Below are 19,873 nucleotides of genomic sequence, written 5' to 3'. Positions count from 1 at the left end.
GAAGTAAGGGTTATCCTGATGATACTGGGGCTCACGAACAGTTTGCAACATCCCAATGAAAGGGCTAAACAATATACACAGGACTGTCTTTATTAATAAGAACACTACATCCAAAAGATTGAGTTTCGTGGTTCAGGTAAGGAACAGGGTAGAGTTCAGGATAAGAATTAGGGCTGAGATAGGGTTTATAGTTAGGGTGAGGGATTAAGGATTGAGCAAAAAGTAAATCTGCAGGAAATTAGGGTTAAATTAAATAAATTAGGGTTAAATTAAATACCCCAAAAGTATGTGATGTTGATATGTACTATATGTTAGCTAATTTGCCCAGTTCTAATTGAATACACTCAATCAAATAAGTAACTTAAACACAATGTGTGTGTGTGTGTGTGTGTGTGTGTGTGCGCCTGTCTGTACACAATGTTCTGCAGCAGCTATCCACCAGCCCCCATGCTGAAGCATTCCAGCCAGGCATTACCATCACATGTTCATCAAATGACACCAAAGCCTTCATTTCTCCCTCTCTTTCTCTACTTCTCTCTCTTGACACCTCATGTCTTGATTTTCCTTCATATGAGTTCTATTTATTTATTAGGGCCTGAGCCTGAAGGTACTTCAGGCGAAGACCCTATTATGTTTGCTCGTTTCTCCCTCTCTTTTATAATTTTGTCCCTCTGAACAATGCTTCCTCTCAATTTTGCCACTTATCTCTCCCTCGCACTCGCACTATTTCATCGCTCTCTCCTCATTATGTGCTAAGTGTCAGGTTTGTCAATGGCGTTATTTGCATGAAAACTGGAGGACAGAGGCGACTGGCAATTTTTCACAGTTATTGCCTGGTTTGATATTTAAGAGGACAGCAGAAGATGGCATGGAAAGACAATATCTCTACATCTCTCTTGATTAATTCAAACCTGCTATGGTGCATGTACATTAGCTGAAGTCAGGCGTGCTGTAGTAGCTTCATTTCTCCTTGTAATTAAAATGAATGTCATGATGAGCGCTTTATGTATGAGATGCAGCAACAGAAGAGAGAAGTGAAAAGTGACGTCAAACCCACTCCCACTAGAGGCTGCTTATGAGTATAATTCCTTTTCTAAGTGCTAGCTTGTGGTTGCATAACAAGAAATGAACAGATGAGGAGGAGAGACTTCATCTGGGGCTTTCAAAGTACTTCAGGGGCATTGTCATTTTAAATGGGCTCTAAATAGTGTCTATTTTTGACTGCTACAGTCCCATGTTGTTGATATGTTTCACTGTGTGTAAAGGCTAAACCCTCCGGCGGTGCCTAACTGTGACCCAGAACAAGTGCTGACAGCTGATGAAAGAAAAGGTTACCTGGAAAACCTCTTTGACCACACAGGAGAGAAACGTGGGGGCGGCTGATCATACACACACAAACGTTGGTACCGTGGTGGGTGGGATGAAGGGAACAGACTACCCAGGGCCTTTACCCAATGCTCGCTGTTGCCTTTGAGTGTCAATTTAATACTAATCTGCTGTTATTTACCTTTTCATGATTCTGTTTCCAACAAAAGCATGTCCGATACAGACAGATGACCAATTTGTGTCATGTCTGTCGTATCAGTAAATGAAAACTTTGTTCTTGAGTTCCAATTGCACATACAGATGCTAGTTATAAATGGAATGATTATGGCAGAAGGCAAGCACATAGGGCATAGTCACTTCCTGAGCACAGGGTCTATGATTACGCCTCTGCACACATTGCCTGTGTGTGTGTGTGTGTGTGTGTGTGTGTGTGTGTGTGTGTGTGTGTGTGTGTGTGCGTGTGTGTGTGTGTGTGTGCGTGTGCGCGCACCCTAAAATGTCTCCTGCACCCCTGTTTGTCTGTGCTGCTGGTGTGAGTCCTGGGTGGGCTAGCACATCGTGAGATACAGATGGAGCTTTCCCAAATGCTTAGAGAAGAGCAACTGGCGCAGTCCCACCAGAAAACATCATTTTCCACAAGGATGAACAGATATTGAAATTAACTGAAACCCTTAGAAGAACCCTTGAATTATAATTGAAGCAACATTTACAATAAGTCATCCACACAATGACCACTCAAACAAAGCGCAGGGATTGGCAGAAGAGGTGGCTGCTCTCACTTACAACACAGGAAGTGTATAAAATCTCATACCAATAGAGAAGCTTGAGACTCTTTTGTTAAAGGGTGTCTTTTGACCTAATTTGATAAATGAATTTGATCTACACTCTTTGGCATAAATCCCAAGTCTTAACACTCTGGAGAAAGCATGTTGCTTTCCTCAATTACAAGATGGTATGAAAAGGCCATCCTCAATTAATTGCTGAAATGATGAGGATCATAAAAGTCTTGCTGGCCTCCGACCAACATTCTGTGTAAGTGCATACCAGAAGCAGAGCAACGATCCCGTAAACCCGAGAGGTGTTTCGAAGGCCCTACAGCTATTCAAACTTCCCTGGCATAGAAGAGTTCCAACGGTTCAACTAATCCCTCTGTGGCTGAGGTAATTCACTTTTATAAATCTATTTTCTGCTTCAAACTGCCCTTTAATCTATGTTCCTGTGACCTTGCACAAGATAACGCAGCAGTTCCAAGGAAAACTATCTGCTGCAAGTATTTGCTCTGATAATGTTATACGGTACTCTTCTTTAAGGTACTCTTTATTGTTCAGAGGTTCCTCACATCTGTTCTCAAAGATTACCATCCTGATGGATTAAATTCTGCAAGGCAACTTTGGCCCCGATTGTCACATTGTAGCTGAGCCAATGATGCGAGAGTTCAGCGTTACACCATGTCCATCCGGTATTCATGGACCTGAGACTCTAGGATTCCTTGATCAGATGACAGATCACAACTAAATCTCACTTCATGATGAGGATTTTTTTGAGTTGCAATGGACAGTCAGGAGAGGCAACACAATGTATCTCAGGTTATAGACAAAACATTTGATATCAACTATTACTGGGCACGGGGCGGCGTTGTCCCAGTCTTGCCCAGTTAGCCGTTATGCAGTTCAAAGATTCTCCCATAGGACACGAGGGTTGAGGGGAAGAGTGCAGCAATGCCAGAGGCCTGAACTCACTTGGCTAATTTACTGGGCAGACACAGTTGCAATATGAAGCCTTTTCTCAGATGTGGCAGCTGTTGAGTGGGTAAAACCGCCTGCAGCTGTTTGAGGATGGGCTGGTACTGCAGCAGAGGGATTCACACACCACCATAATACATGATCAACTTGCTTGTCCACACACTTCCATTGAGCCAGGGGGTCATACCATGAAAACATTTATGTCTTGTCTCGTGTGTGTGTGTGTGTGTGTGTGTGTGTGTGTGTGTGTGTGTGTGTGTGCGCAAGCACATTGTGCAAGCAAAGGTAGAGATACTCATGTTAAAACAATCCCTGATGAAAAATATCAAGTCATGTTTTTTTGCTCATCCTGCAATATTGGCTACTTCACTTTCATCCATGTTGTACCTCATGTCGCTGCTCCTCCTCCTCTCCTGACACCCCACTTACAACACATTCTTCACTATACCAGATGCATTTTCTCCACCATTGGGTGTCCCCAACTCATTCTTCTTATTGATGTGTTATGTGATGTTTCTTCTTCAACCCTTTAATTCTTTTCTTTTCTTTTAAAAGCATTACTGACACTTAATGAACAAGATATCGGTCCCCTTGAACAAAACTCTTCCCTGTTTCTTTTATTACAGCTTTAACATCATTTTTGTCTATCGTGCATGAAAACTAAAGTATTTTTAAAAAGTACAAACTACAGATTTTGTGTTAAAATGTAGGGAGTAAAAGTTTAATGTCAGAAAAATAATCTTGAATACTGCAGATATCTGAAAAATACACTTAAATACGGAGTATTTGTACAGGAGGAGGGTGTATCGACCCATCTTCCATCTATTTATTTTTACATATCAAGTCTCACACAAAGATACTTAAACACTTCCGATTGACAAATGTGTTTTGACAAACACTCAGGAAGATAAGCATTTGGTCTCCAGGATCTCTCCCAGGGACACGATTCTATTTACACCTACTCCGCCTCGCAGAGGAGACGCTTAATCTTCTCCATGATTTGTGGCTTCAGCACCGAAATCCCTGTCTCAGCTCTGTTCTTTCTCCTCATCCATCCTTACTTTTTATTTATTTTCTCTTACTTTCTTTCCACCTTATTTTATGTACGTACCTTCCCTCTCCACGGCTGCCTTGCATCCGCATCAGGGTTTCAGTCCATGTGTCATTGTTTAAGACCTCTACAGGAGTGTTGCTACACGTGGAGTCAGACTACATTGTCTGCTTAAAAGGTGAGGCTGGGGATAGAAAGAGTACAGTGCATCCAGTGACCCCCCGTGCCAATAACAGTGCTGTAATCACTTTAAATGTGTTTTATTGTCAGCTTTTCACAGATTAGAGTCACAATAATCTATCCTCCTCCATCCATCTCATTCCAAGCTGTTATTTTTGGCACCAGGATTCAGCCTTTTTGGATTAGTAGGTTTGCAAGGGTTTTGTTTTTTTTCTTTGTGAGGCTGTGCATGTGAGTGCGTTTGGTGGCAAAAATAAGTCATCTGCTCTACCCTTTTGTGCAGGACAATTTCAGGTGGATGTTGCGCTGAAACAGTTCCTTAAAAAGGAGAATACAGCAAAATCTGTCAAGTGGTAATCTGCATGTGAAGGGTAGACGAGTATACATGCAAACTGAGGCAGAACATGGTCTAATCCACTACTGCACTGTGCCTAGCATGTTCGCCGGTGCAATAAACACATCACTAAATCTGCATAAGGATGAGCAAAAAGGCTGTTCACAGGAAAACTACATAAATAAATGCCATCACTTTGCACACAGGAGAGTCTTTTCTGATACTGTATTGATTCAACATTCGGCCCTGCTTAATTACTTGGAAAGCTTTAATTACCCTCACAACTTTCAGTAAATGATGTGACAACCACCGAAAAGGTGACATAAAACCTCCCACCCATGATCCTTTACAGATCTTTTTAATTCACACTGCAGCAAAGCTATCTCTTCATTCTCCCCTTAGGCTGAATATTGACTGATGAGTTCAATTTTCACCTATCAATTCTGTTGCTAATTTTATATGTTTCAATTAATTCAAGGTATTCTTACATTGGACCTACTATGATTAGCAGATGAATTGGGAAGGATTTTGCCACCCCAGATGACGATACTGCCATTTTCAGCTTTTCCATATGTGTATTCTGTACGCCTCTGTCAGGTGTTGCTGTTTTTCCTACGTGTTCATCAAAATTTTCTTGCAGATGCAAGGCTGTCACAACCGTCTTTCTAGTAGCATTTACAGGCTGCCCTAGTGAGCTGCTGTGGGATGATGATGAGACTCCCCAAAGGGATAATGACATGTAAGAGTGTGTCTCCAACGGATGTCCCCCGCATTTAATCCCAGCCACAGCTCAGCCTGAGAGGGATACGCACCTTCCGAGAAAAAAAAAAAAAACAGCAACACCACATTTAGAGATGGACGGACAGGCATGTTTGCCAGCTAGACAGGCAGCAGCCAGTTTGATGCACAAAGAGACAGTTAGTCAGACGGGCCAGCTCAGAGGCATCCAGCAGGAACAGAAGCAGACAAGAACAAACACTCTGCCGCAGGTGACCACCTAAGCATAGTGGGTGGCACCCAAGTAAAGCCAAGTCTCCACAAAGCCAAGACAGCTTTTCTAATCCTAGAACAGTATGACAGCACGTCTACTGCAAACTCACAAGAAAAAATCCTTGGTGGTTCTAGATTCCCCGTTCCCTTAAAGCTCATATTGTAACATCTCCTGGACAAAACCAACTGTTTCAAACATCTGCTGCAGGTAAAGACTCCCATTCATATCAAAGTGGGCAGCAGCACAATGAACACCTTTCAGCTGTTAGATATTCAAGAAGAAAGAAATATTCAAAAAGAGGGCAGTCACTAAGGATTTTACAGTGCCAAGCCACTGCTCCACCATATGAATTCAAGGCTACACCTGAAAGGTAACGTCACTGGCTCGTGGCAGGGTTTGTAAGTAACCAAACTGATTCACTTTTTCTGAGTGAAATGGAACCATTTTATGAAAATTCTGTCATTTTAACTGTCTGGGGAACCACATCATCACATGCCAAGGTAAAAAGACCAGACTTGCCACAAAAAAATTGAGATGTCTCATGCAGAATGAAGACATTTCCAGTATCTGCTCCAGGTGATTGCAATGACTATTGACTGCGGTGACCACTAACATCGCTAAATGTGGACAGAACCCATATGTTTCAGGAGGAATACATTTTCATTTTAAAATGAATAACTTTTGCTCCATTTACACTTCAATTCCACAAAACTCAGATGTTTTGAAAGCGCTGCTGACCCAATTTCATTTTACATGCCTAAAGAACATTAAAAAGATACAATCAAGATACAGTGCATTTGGCCGAGACAAACACACACACACACACACACACACACACACACACACACACACACACACACACACGCACACACACACACACACACACGTATCCAAAATCCTAGACACACCTTTAATCTTTTTTTCCCCACAGGATTGCAGATGAGTAAAGTGTTCATTCTAAATGTTTTCTTTAAGAGGTAATGCGTAATACCCAAATAAACAGCATACACATGCGTGTGTGTGTGTGTGTGTGTGTGTGTGTGTGTGTGTGTGTGTGTGTGTGTGTGTGTGTGTTTGTCTAACACTATCATCACTAATTATAAATACAGGAATTATTGTGATGATAGTCAAAAATCTAGACTAGACTCGTAGAATGGAATCAGAGCTGTCAGGGCTGGGATCAGTAAACATGGCAGTTGATATACTGTTGTGTTTGTGTTTGCCTATTTATTCAAACCACCCATAAAATACAAGATGAACAAGATGTAATATCGGATCATGAAACAGGAGATTAGTCTCCTCGATCTTAAACCGTCTCTCTCTGTTTCCTCCTTCAACTCTGCCTCATGCTGACTAGGTCGGGCTGCCAGCACACCTTCCTCTCGGGTGATGAAAGCAGACTTCCTGATTGGTTAGTTGCATGTTCAGCCAAAACACACCCATGAATTAATGAAGGCACTTAGATACAGCTGATGGGTGAATCCTTCTTTGAGACAGGAGTGTAGGAGAGTTGACAGGCCCTGACACCAGTCCTGCTCTAGGTGAATGAGGACTTGTCTTAAATTTTTAAAAATGCTGTTGCAAGATTTTTGAGCACTGTATGATAAAGTGCAGTGTGTGTGCATCCATATGAGTATTGGACTGATCTCTTAGATGTAAGATCTTGTTCATTTTGTCACCAAATTATTTCATCCTCATTTTTCTGGATCCTGTAAGTAGAAAATGCTAGTTTATCCAGTTGTCCTGTTACCGATATGTTAAAGACACTCTGACTGTGCTGATCCACCTTTGTTGCACTTTGCAGGTATGAAATAATAATAATAGTAATAATAATAATAATAATAATAATAATAATAATAATAATAATAATAATAATAATAATAATAATAAAAATAAAATAAAATAAAATAATAAAAATAATAATAATTAAAAAAATAATAATATTAGTGAGATTTATTTTACAAAGACAGACAGAAATACAGCCACATAAACATGGTTTATTTCAGAATTTCAATTTCATTTATGATGGAACACTTTGGAAGAAGGCTTTACTAACCCACATTCCTGTGTGTGGAAATGCAACCTGAATGAATGTATTTTTGTGACTGTAGAGAGATACACACATAAATTGACCCAGTGAATTTCTACAGGATTGCACCAGGGCACACCTGAAATTTCTCTCGATTTTCTGACCTAGCACCAAGACCGGGCGCAATTGTATTTGCTATCTTGGAGATCTGTCAAAAATGGCAACTGCGAAGGTGTACAGTAGGAGAGCTTTGCCAAGCGTATCTGCTTTGCCTCTTTTGTAGGATAGGGCCCTAAAGACTTTCAAAAGGGCAACAGATGAACTGCATATTTTATGGAGCCCATTAAACAGAAGAAAAACAAATCCAATGGAAATTCATTTTTGAACGTGCTGCTTTGTTGGGAGGGATATGGGGGAAAAAAACAGTAAATAGGGAGTGAGTATATGTTTCAAGTATAATTTAGGAAATGAGTTTTGAGGAACTGCGAACAACTTTGATTGACACCAAAACACTAATTGACTTTCAACCCCCAATTTTCCAGGAATCTGACAGGAATAAACTTGTTCCTCTCATTCCGGTTAATTGTCTCACAGATTAAAGATTGACTGTATTCAAAAAGGACCCTTCAAAAGGCCGAGGTCATCGTAGGAAACGGCAAAAAGATAAACAGATGATGACAGCATTAATTGTGTTACAGTTAAGGGCTTCGGAATTTCAACGACTCCACTCAAGATTGACAATGTGGTACTGGTACATGATCATCCAAAGCTCCATCAATCCTGGAAAGTGGGTTGAGAGAGAGAAATCTTTATTGGACAAAACAGGAAGGTTTGTTTTTGTTGTGTTCTGCTGCTCAATAAGTTTTTGTTTGTTGTCACTCTTTCCTCTTGAGCGCAGGATGATTCAGCACCTTGGATAGCGACAGAATGCTAACCACCTCAACTATTATGTATAATAGACATAATAGCTGAGCTATGTACGTATACATATATATTCTCTATATATTTCAGCTAACTTTACAAACAGTTTTGTGAAACAACAGCGAAATAGTTGACCTACAAACAGTCATGGATGCAAATGTAACCAAATGATGACATTGGGAGTATGTTTAAAAGATGATCTGACTCCAGCTCAGGTCAGAAGACCTCCAGAGCCTCTGTAAGTTGGTCGCTATGACTACCCAGAGGACTCCATTTGCAGCAACACAGTCAGCGGAGTGAATCGCTCCAGTACCTTCAATTAGCAACCCATTATCATTCATGACTTTGTTTGTGCAAAGCTGCAAGATTGAATTCTAGTTAGACCGTCCTCCCTGACTTTGCCTGTTGATATAATATAGAGCAAAGCCTAGGAGGCAGCGCTGCGCTCCATTCTCACTCCTTCTCTGCGCTCCATTGGTCTAATTTCTGCTCCATCGAGGCCTGGCTCATCCCAGGATTTCCCTGGGATGGTGACACTTGTACTAGCAAGAGATGCAAAAGGTTATAAATTTGCAATAGGGCCTCTTGAAGGAAACATAGTTAAGCTTCCACTTGATGGTACTCCTAAGAGAAGCTTTTAAGACACACTGGTTTGCATATAAATATATTCATATATTGAGGTTTTATTGATTTTGTTTGACAGTACAGTGCAGCCATTATTGTCAGTGTGAAGCAGAGCTGGTCCATTTTTTGCTTGAGCTGCTCTTGCTGCTGCTTCTGCCATCGTGAATAGCAAAAAACAGGGACCAGTTTCATTGTTTTTCTGTGTTGCATTCAACACTTGTACGTCACAACCAGTGGACAAAAGCTGTCTCTTGTTGGCATCATAATACTGACTGGCCTATACTCTCTGCTTTGATGGGAACCATGGGATCATCAGCAACACATTCCAGTTGTTGCGATCATTAAAGGAGTGGTAGTGTGTCGTAAACACCGGCCAAGTGGTATTAGATTGTGTGTGTTTCTCTCCTTCTGGCTGTTTTTTGTGATATAATGGCGTTGACCTCAGTGGCACCAGACCCTCCATACTGAGTTATTATATTTATGCAACCACTAAGCTCCTCAACTATTTCACAATGCTGTCAACCTTCAGTAGCTGTGCATGGCCGAGGCCTGCTGTGAACATTCTCAATTTCTGGTGGAAAATTGAACCGAGAGGAAGGCGAGCGAGGAGCAGACAGAGCGAGACAGAGAGGGTAAGAGTCAGAGGGGGAGAAGATGTGAGCCCTGTATATTTTATTCAGTGGCAGCAGAGTACAATTCATAATCAGGGCCGACTGTTTCGCAGTTTTAATTAAAAAGTAGCCATATAACGCCGGTGGTAACATCTTGATTTATGAAGACCCCGACCGCAGGCTCGATCCACCAGAGAGAGTGAGTCAACAGTCAAGAGGCGGACTGGCGCTCATAAGGAGAGAGTGTCTTGTTTCTCACAGCAAGGTGGTTGGCACTGTGGGCCTATAACTCAGTGTGTGTTGGAGTGTGTGTGCGTGACAAGCATATGTGTGGGTCTGTCTGCATTCGAGCCTGACCAATATATCAACTATATTATTGGGTGATTTCAGTATCATATATAGGATGTTGCTAAGTGCTAAGGAAGAGCGATAGCGAGAGGCCAAAAGACCTGGTGGTACAGCAGTCAGCTATGTCACCACACAGCAAGAAGCTCTAGCTCTGAATGCTTGCATAGACCTTCTCCTGGTGCTCCTGTGTCTTCCCACACCCTTACCAATTGATGTGTATGTCTCCGTGTCTAAGGTATGTCCAGCTGATATAAGTTCCCTTGTGACCCTGTACAGTATAAACAATGATGGATTTATTTACGTAAGAGGTTACGGGTCACATGATGTCCCTCTTACTGTATCCTACACACTGAAAAACAAGACTGGGTCAAAACCTTGAGCATTGCTGGACCACATACGGAAACCATGTTGGAAAATGCTGGCCTGAGCAATCAATCGGCTTACCTGACCAAATAGTCACAGTACATTAGCAATCATGCAATGGCATTTTTTTATCCAGTCGACTACTCTTTGTTCCAGTGCTGCACTGATTTCATTTTTAAAAAAAAACATATTTAATGTTGAACAGTAAAAAGAAATGAATCCAAAATATATCCATAAAGAATATCGGCCAGTTAATTGGACTTCATGATTTTTTTTAGTCCTAATATTGGTATCACCCCATAAACCCATTATTGCACAAAATAAAGTGGCGTGTTTTCTGTTGTTGGCATTTTCCTAGTAGCAGGATGTCATCCTACATGTGAGCTTGTCACAACAGCTTGCAAACAAACAAACCCCTTTCTGAGAACCAGAATTGAGATCAGGGCACAGCACGGCCCCCCAAAGACGTAATATAGTAAGCAACAAATAGTTTTGAAAAAGCAGTATCCAACAGGAGAGTCCAACACTTGATCACTTCACCATTGCTGCGGCAGCAACAAATCAGTTCCGAGTGCCACTGGTCCAGCCAAACAGATAGGATAACTGGGGGAAAAAGATAGATATTGGCTATAGAATAATAACTCTTTAGGAAAATGGCCAGCACTGCAGATTTGACCAAGACTGATGGAATTTGCTTTGGTTTGACAGTAATGTGCAGTTCTTGTCACCACTATTACCGAATCCCTCGATACAGAGAGATTTTAATTAAAAAACGAATGTGTGTGTGTGTATATACGCGTCTGTGTTGGTGTATGTACGTGCGTGTGTATGAAAGAGAGAGAGAGAGAGAAAGAGCAAGGAGGAAAAGGATAATAAGGGATGAGAAAGAGTGAGGTAACAGAGAACAGGGAAATAAATGAGGAAGAGAAAAGGAGAAATGGAGTGATTGTGTGAATGAGATAAGTGGAAGTAGGAGCAGAAAACAGAAAAGCACAGTGTGTCTCTGTTTCCCTCATGGCTGAATTTATTTTCAATGGCTAGCTGCAGTGTTCTAGTATAGTGAAAGTGTGTCCGTGTGAGCATGCATGTGATCCTTCTTGCCCATTCTTGGTCACTCCCTTTGATTGTTTTTTTTGTTTTTTTTTAAGTCTGGTTCACTCACAATCACGACAGAAAAGACACAGGGATGGTTCATACACTTCACACACAAATGCACTGATGCACATTATCCCACCTCATGCAACACACACACACACACACACACACACACACACACACACACACACGCATACACACACGCATACACACAAGCAGAAAGGGGATGTGATGCAACCATTTGAAGGATGTACATGTAAAATGTAAGATAATCCATTCTTATATATACACACTCACATACAAAGAGTTCAAAACTGACCATAATTCTCAACCTCCACCATTCACATATGTCTGTACCGCCCCTTTAATGACACAGCTGATCACTAAAGACACAGAGAGAGAGAGAGAGAGAGAGAGAGAGGGAAATAACACACAATAGTGTTAAGCTGTAAAAGCAAGTAGGTATTGAGACTTTTTTCACCTTTGTTGTCATAATTTGTATCCGTTTCAGGTGTGACTGTGAAATTACTGGAAACAAGATGTCAGTATGTATTTGTAAGACATCATCAGCAACATGAAGCTAACACATGGTATGAAACAGACATATGGAAGACCATTTATGACAAAAGTATTTTGCAAGTTTCAGCTAAGTGCGAGTCTCGACTTTACTTTTGTGACACACACACACGCGCGCGCGCGCGCACGCACACACTTACACACTCACTGACTAAAGGAACTCAAGATTTAGATGAAAGGATGGGCGAGGCAATGTCTTTATGTCACCCCAGGGTTTCCCTCAGCTTCATAAAAGATGTAATTCACTTGGGCTGCAGTTCCAGATAATGTCAGGGGGCAATTTCATGGTGACAGATATTATAATTTCAGTGGACCTAAAATCCAGTTTGTGATTATCCTGGTGTCAAAACAGAGGTTCAGCATATCTTGATGCCATTAAAATACAGTAATATTTAATAGACATGTGAAGACTTTCACAAACTAAGATGACAGTAAAAAAAAAAAAAAATCACATATTAAACATAAAAGGCTCAAGTGTACTCAGACTTCACTTGCTGAATTTATTTAGAACATACTGTACATAAAATGAAGCAGTTACTACAAAGACTATTCCTACTTGATATCCATACGAATCTGATGCAAAAACTTCCCTTAATTTGCTTTGTGGGACTGGTGCAATCTTGAGTGAGAATTGTTGGTGGCTAAAACGATGTCTTTGTTTTTTCCCTTGATGGGACCAATTCCAGTAATTGTTAGCCCTATACTGATTTAGAGCCAAAAGGAGGGAAACAAATATATATCTCAGGTTTTAAAATCCATAGGCATCACATACAAGTGTATTATCTATGTCTTTGTTGCCTTATATACCTTGGACCTGTCAATCATCACAACACCCCCTCCTTGAAATGCAACCACATAATATGGGCGGCTGTAGAGCCGACAAAAATCCTTGGAAGGATTTGCGGCGTATGATAGCATGACAAGCCCAAACAGATGGACTGTAGGTGTCTTATAGACCTGCTAGACTCCAGCAATTTAGGGCTGATTGCCTCTGTACCCTCCACTGACTCTGATGATACTGTTAATAATGTGTTAAATGGAGCAGCACAGTGACCCAGTGGGCTCACTTGCATATCATGTGTAGTCTATCTCTGGTATGTTGGGTATATCCCATTACAACAAGAAAATACATGTGTTTTTTTACATCAATACATACATACGTACCTACATGTATGCATAGATACATGAAATCATATATATATTAGTCATTTATTCATTTATCTTAAACAAATGTTATCTCATTTGTCTTTTTTAAAAACTGTCTTGATGATAGTTCATCGTGTAGTGTGTTCAAATGTGGAAAATTTAATGTAATATAGGTCGATAACTTAAAAAAGACATTGCCAAACCAACAAAAGTTGTATTGATTTTTCAATTATTGAGAATTGAAAAGGATTTGCACAATTCCCCAATGTCACACATTCACATACATAAACGCACACACACACACACACACACACACACAAACACACACACTTGCTTAATGAGGGTGCCATCAGGGTCTGGCTGTGTGAGCGTGTTCTAATTGTCTCATCATTTGAGGTGGCATATTCCTGGGCCAAGGCTTAATTTAACACCCCGACCTCACTGTATTAACACACACACACACACACACACACACACATACACACACACACACACACACACATACACACACACACACAGTATTATCCCCACCTTTTATTTGTACCCCCACCCTGCCTGTTTTTTCATCTGACAGAAGAGTGACATTATAATGTGCTGCAAAAAAGTCTGTTTTGAAATTAATATTGGACAAAAAAGGCAGTGTTTTTCACCAAAATTTAAACTGCGCTACTAAAAGGTGACTGTACTGAAACAAGCGATTTTGACATTGAGACTGGGACAGAGAGACAAATATGAACTGGCAAGAAATTGTTTCCATTCTACTGTATCATCCTTCATACTATGACTGATCCCATCGTGACCGTCCATCTGGACTCGCAGCAGTTTATATTCATTTGCTATCAATTAGGATTATAAAAACTGAGGAACTAGCAGAAGGTAAAGGTCTTGCTTTTCAACACATCCCATCGTCGCTTCTCGATAATTTCCCCCTCCTGTTCTGGCCAGTTTGTAAATCATCGCAGCACTAGAAGCTAGGAGCAGTTTTGTGCCCGGGAGAGCTTAAATATTCCCAGAGCAGCCATCCTGAGCTCAGATGAAAGATGCATCCTTCTTGTCCCAAGTTAGTGTACCATCAAAATGATGTTGTAACTTTAAAATTAAAAATGCCTCATGTCCTCCCTTTAAAGCCCAGGTTGCGCCTGGACTTTGCGTGTTGCTATTTCATTAAGATCAGAGTCCAGAGATCGAAGTGAGTGACTGCTCAGATCAAAGTCAGAGAATATTCAGGGGGGGGGGGGGTTTGTTGTTTTTTTGTTTTTTTATGTCATACAACCCATGGCCCCTCAAACAAAAGGCTCTGTACTTCCATCCATCCATTTTCTGCTGCTTATCCTCTTAAGGGTCACGGGGGGGCTGAAGCATATCCCAGCAGCCTTAAGGTATGAGGCAGGGTTCACCCTGGACGGGACACCATGTCCATCGCAGGGCCAACACATAGAGACAGACAACCATTCACACTCACAGCCACACCTACGGTCAATTTAGAGTATCAATCAGCCTAGCGCCCTCTTGATGTCTCTGGACAGGCAGGCACAGGGAGAACATGCAAATTCCACACAGAAACAACAGGCAACAGTGCTAACCACTACACCACCGGGCCACCAGCTCTGCACTTTTTACTTAATGTTGGTTTAACATACTTATGCAGAGGACCAAGAAAATTAACTGACTGGTATACGTAAATACAATAAAATAATTACATGGATGTGTTCTTGTGTAGGATGAACATGCACCATTCTTTTATAGCAAATATGCATTTCCTGTTTTGGATGAAACACACTTCCTGAATTGTCACAATATACGCAGACTAGATGGAATATTTACATGCCTCAACTTGGGTTAAATTACCGCAGTCACCAGATGAGACAGTGTGCATCTCCGACATATTAAGAGTTTAACAAAAAGGTCAGATGTATAAATGTGCATTTTCATCATCTTGTACCGTGACACAAATGACAGCATGTGGATCTTAACCCACATATAATCTATAAACTCTCTTGAGGTAGTTAGAGTTTACACAATGGAAAAGCTATCCTCTTAAAATCGTTTTCAATAGTTCCAAAACTCTGGTTGTGGTTTTCAGAAATCCATGTCGGATGCAAACCAGAACAATCGACTGAATACACAAGAGGAGGCTGAGTGGTTTGATGAGAGCCGCATCATCTTCAAATGCATTGAGCTTCATAATCAGTCAGACTTTGACAAACCTATTACAGAAGTTCACGTTACAGTTTCCTTTCTCTGCCTTTTGTCTGTGTGGCCAGTGGGAAGTATCACAGCATCCTCCTGGTCTATATCTGACAAACTGGCACAAAGAACCTCTTCATTTTTTTCCCCTTCCCTCTCTTTTTTTCCTACTACAGCAGTCAGTCCCGCTCTCTGGTTGCCACACACATTTGGACAGAATGTGGATCAAGTTCCTCAAGGAGGCTTTAACTCCCTTTTGGGAGATCTCCTGCTTAACCGGTGAGCATTTTTTCCCAACAAAACCCAATCAATATCTTTTGATATTATCTGCTGGCGGAGTCCCAGCAATGTCCTTGGGAGGCTTTCGGAAAGACTGAGGCTGAGAGCCTGCGAGGCCGCAGCCATGGCAGAGCAGGCTGTGGAGTTTGCTTTGCTGGGGCCGCTGAAGCGAGAAGAGCATTAGCTATGACATTTCAACAGCAGCAGGCCTGGTAGACGCTGCCTTGCATCCGAGTGATCTGGAACTTTCACAGAGGAGAGCACACTTGAGGATGGCCAAGGGTCACTGCCCATGCTTAACCATTTCATCCTCGCCACATCCCAAACAGCCTTGAAGAGATTCGTTCTCCTTCTGGTGCAGCTGATGAAGCACTACAATCCAATCTCATTCCAGGCATAGCATGTTCCTGCAAAAATGCTCCAGCCAGTGGAGGGGGGGGGGGGGGGGGGTGGCGTCTGTTGCTCTTTCCAGAATACATTGATTTATTGTCCAACAGAACTTTCATAATGGGGAAGAAGGAAGGTCACTTGGTGGAGAAGAGATGAAGGAACAAAACTTTAAATATTCAGTTGCAGCCTCTATCAAGAAGAGATTAATTAAATTCTGAGAGTATAACATTAATCACTTACTATGATCTTACCAAATAAAGTCACTATACATTGTGCAGAGTAATATAAAAACTCCAAAAGCCAATAATATAAGTTTATTAGTGAAGTTTGTATCTATTGTATGGATTACACTGCTGAGGACTGCAAGCTAAACCTATCCAATTTTATCTTTATTACCCCTGGTATAAAATAAGCGTAAAGCCTAACTTCACTGCTCCTCCAACTGCACATTTATTTTATACGACTGAAGAATACATTTGCTTTATCACTCAGCTACACAGTAAACATTCTGCATTCTTGGTCCTCCAGGCATGAACACAGGTTTTTCTTGTCGATTGTGGCTGTGTGAAGATGCTGACCTGTGGCATATACAGCGAAACAAATCACTCACCCGCCTCAACTACACAACCTCTGAGGTGAAGCCAGAAAACAACAAGTCAGCTGGAGCTGAGTGCAACTGCTAACATATCAGGACATTTTTACAGCTGTGTGGTGTGCACGCGCATATACGCAGACAATAATACCACATATATGTGAGGATATATGCTAAGAATAACGCGTTGTATATGTATGCATATATGCAAAGAATAACCCCACATATTTGCGCATGTATACAGAGAGGAGAGACTAACCCCATATATACACTTTGTGTTTGTATATATACAGAGAATATGAGGGTATATACATCAGAGCACCACGCATTTGCGCATGTAAACAAAGAACAGAGGATAACGGAATAGAAATACCAGAGAAATGAATGTACTTGACTATACATGAATACAAATGAAATGAAATAATGGAATACATACAAATGAATAATGAAATGATGACTGGCAAATTTGTACATACTAACACCCACTGATCTATCTTGGGTGGCATTAAAGGATTAGAAAGAAACTATTTATTTAGCCTGTAAAATCGTGAAAATTTCTAATGCAATTTCCAAGGCCCGAGCTAATACAAAACAGAGAAAAGCAACTTACTGTAGGCCAAAGTAAACACTGATTTATTTGCGAGTGACACCCAGTGACTCCATTAAAAATATATGGCCGTCAATTGACCAATCATTCAAGTATTCGATCTGGTCAACAACTGCAGCAGAACCACTGACGGTACATGAAGCCTCCTCACAGAAGCATCTGAGCACATGCCAGAAAATAACAGATGCAACCAAAGCAAATGTTGGGAAGTGCAGCGCTCAGCTAATGATCCGATCTGCAGGCTGTTTTCCAGGTGACTTATGTTCCTGCTCATGAGTGAAGCTCTATTGATCTGCAGTTTTGCAACCCAATCAATGCCACCACAAAGATTCCTGCCATGTTTTCAGATCAAGCAACAACATGCGCTCTCACTGTCCAAATTCAATTAATATCAAGGGGTCGCATTGCTCTGCGATGAATATACACGAGAGACATACACTCAGCCTCTATGACTGCGCTGCTGCATCTTACAAGTTAATTCAATTACAGCCTAATTCAACATCAGTGAAGCTTAGATTGAACAATATGATTGGAATTTATTTAATAGAGAAATGAGCTGTGCTTGAAAGTTTCTCTGAATAAAACTGCGTTGTTGAATTAATGAGATATGCCCACAACGCTGTGTCATTTTTCAACAAAACTGAAAAGACAGCAGTGCAGGCGCATCACAAGTCATTGTGTTTCTGAGAAAACACACAGCTGCACCCTTTTTCAATCGCATACTAAAAATCCCCAGAAACAACAAAACACTTCCTCTTCTTGTTTCTTTTCTCCTGTCCTCTTCCTCATCAAAGTGCTCCCAACTCCCAGGCTCTTGAATTTGCTCTAATTTGGGAAGACAGTCGAAGGAAAAAATGGGAGAAAAAAATTTGCTTTCTTCACACTGCTTCCATAAAACAAGGGGGGGGGGAGCTGCATAAAAGTATGATGTCAATTATTAAATATCCTCCTAAAATAAGAACATGCCGGCCTGTTCAGCATAAGAATGCAACAGCATCCTGAAGTCAAACAGCCCAGACTATCGGTGCTCATTTATCTCATCTCTATTCAGATATCTGACAATAAACTGTATTTTACCTTCAAGGTTTGAACGATGACGTGGGTTTGCAGCGCCCAAATAAAGTCTGTTGTTAATTCGATTTCAGTGTCACATAGTGATATAATGACGGGCCAAAATCCCATTAAAGTTAGATACACAAGGGCAGGAGATAAAGCTTTTAAAACCCTCCCAAGATATGATTATTGTAATATGCTCAATTTAACCATTATCCAAGCCAGTGCGTTTCTCTAAACAGATATGTGAGAGTAGGCAGGAAGTTTACTGGGCTTTTAAAGATAAGACTCATCATCTAACTGTAAGTATGAATTGAAAGAAGCTAAAGAGGGTGTTTGTTAATGAGATTCAACAGTTAATTCATCTATATGGTAATGTCCTATGACGTAAGGCAATGGTAAGCGGTGTGCAGCGTCAGCATGAGCCCAGACAGCTGTGCGATTTTCAGCTAATGACAGAGGGCCGAGGCTGAACCACTCCATTACATAGCGCCACTGTTGCTCTGCTGCCAGCTGAGGTGGCCTGCTTCAAGTAATAAGACTAAGACTAACTGTGTAAGGGCAGCATTTGTAGTTTGCTCGCATACTGTCCACACAAAGCCCCCCCACACACACACACACACCCCACCCCACCCCAAAAAACAGAACATCAGGAAACTGTTGCTCCTCTGCACACTGGCTCAGTCTCTTAAACGTCACGGCTGATTAATAGTGCATGATACTGGAGAGGAGGAGGGAGGGAGGAAGAGGAAGAAAGGTGGTAGAGGGGTTGTCTAGAGGAGCCTCACACAAGAAATTGTGAAATATTTTTAGAAAAGCTTAGCGCCAAGCAGCAAGGAGATGAAATGTGTGAGAAAAAGATAGAATGTGCTGATATGACACTGGTCTCTCATGAGCTCTCACAGCAAATACAATCTGCGTAATTTTGTCCGAGAAAGAATTGTCTCCTTTCATCTTATCACACAAAACACACTGTCTCACACATCTTTCATACTTTCATGAAGCAGTATGCGAGGTGATGAGCAGCTAACAAACACACACTGATGTCTAAATGGTCACACACTTCAACAAATCCTCCTCCTGCTAATCCTTTAATTGCCTTATCAATGGCTATGGAGTCATGCAAATGAAGCGGATAGTCGATAGGGGGTGGATCGGGTTGAATGTCCACGCACTGACATGTGCAATTGATCAAAGTGCACACTGTGCTAAAAAGCTAGGGTTAAACCATTCGTCTGGAGGCTCCACCTTGAACCATTATCCCGACCCTCAGCCAGCCCGGCAGGAGATACAAAGCAAGAAAACTCTGGATGTTTTACACCATCTATCACTGAGCTTTGAGAAAGACACACACTTAGGAAAGCCGCGCATAGCTGAGAGAAGACATGTGGTTTCAGGGGGTCTCTACTGGGACATCGAAATGCGGAG

General features: G+C 41.3%; 1 protein-coding gene across 4 annotated transcripts in view; it reads right to left on the bottom strand.

Annotated features, from left to right (window-relative positions):
* grin2ba (glutamate receptor, ionotropic, N-methyl D-aspartate 2B, genome duplicate a) overlaps positions 1-19,873 on the bottom strand; it is a 160,476-nt gene that overhangs the window by 130,634 nt on the left and 9,969 nt on the right. The window lies entirely within an intron of this gene.

The sequence above is a fragment of the Aulostomus chinensis genome, chromosome 18 (assembly GCF_037954235.1).
Source record: "Aulostomus chinensis isolate RoL2024-O1b breed Wild chromosome 18, RoL_Achi_v1.0, whole genome shotgun sequence".
In the NCBI taxonomy this organism is placed as follows: domain Eukaryota; kingdom Metazoa; phylum Chordata; class Actinopteri; order Syngnathiformes; family Aulostomidae; genus Aulostomus; species Aulostomus chinensis.
Note: the sequence above shows the minus strand (reverse complement) of the source record. Positions and strands in the feature narration are given on the sequence as shown.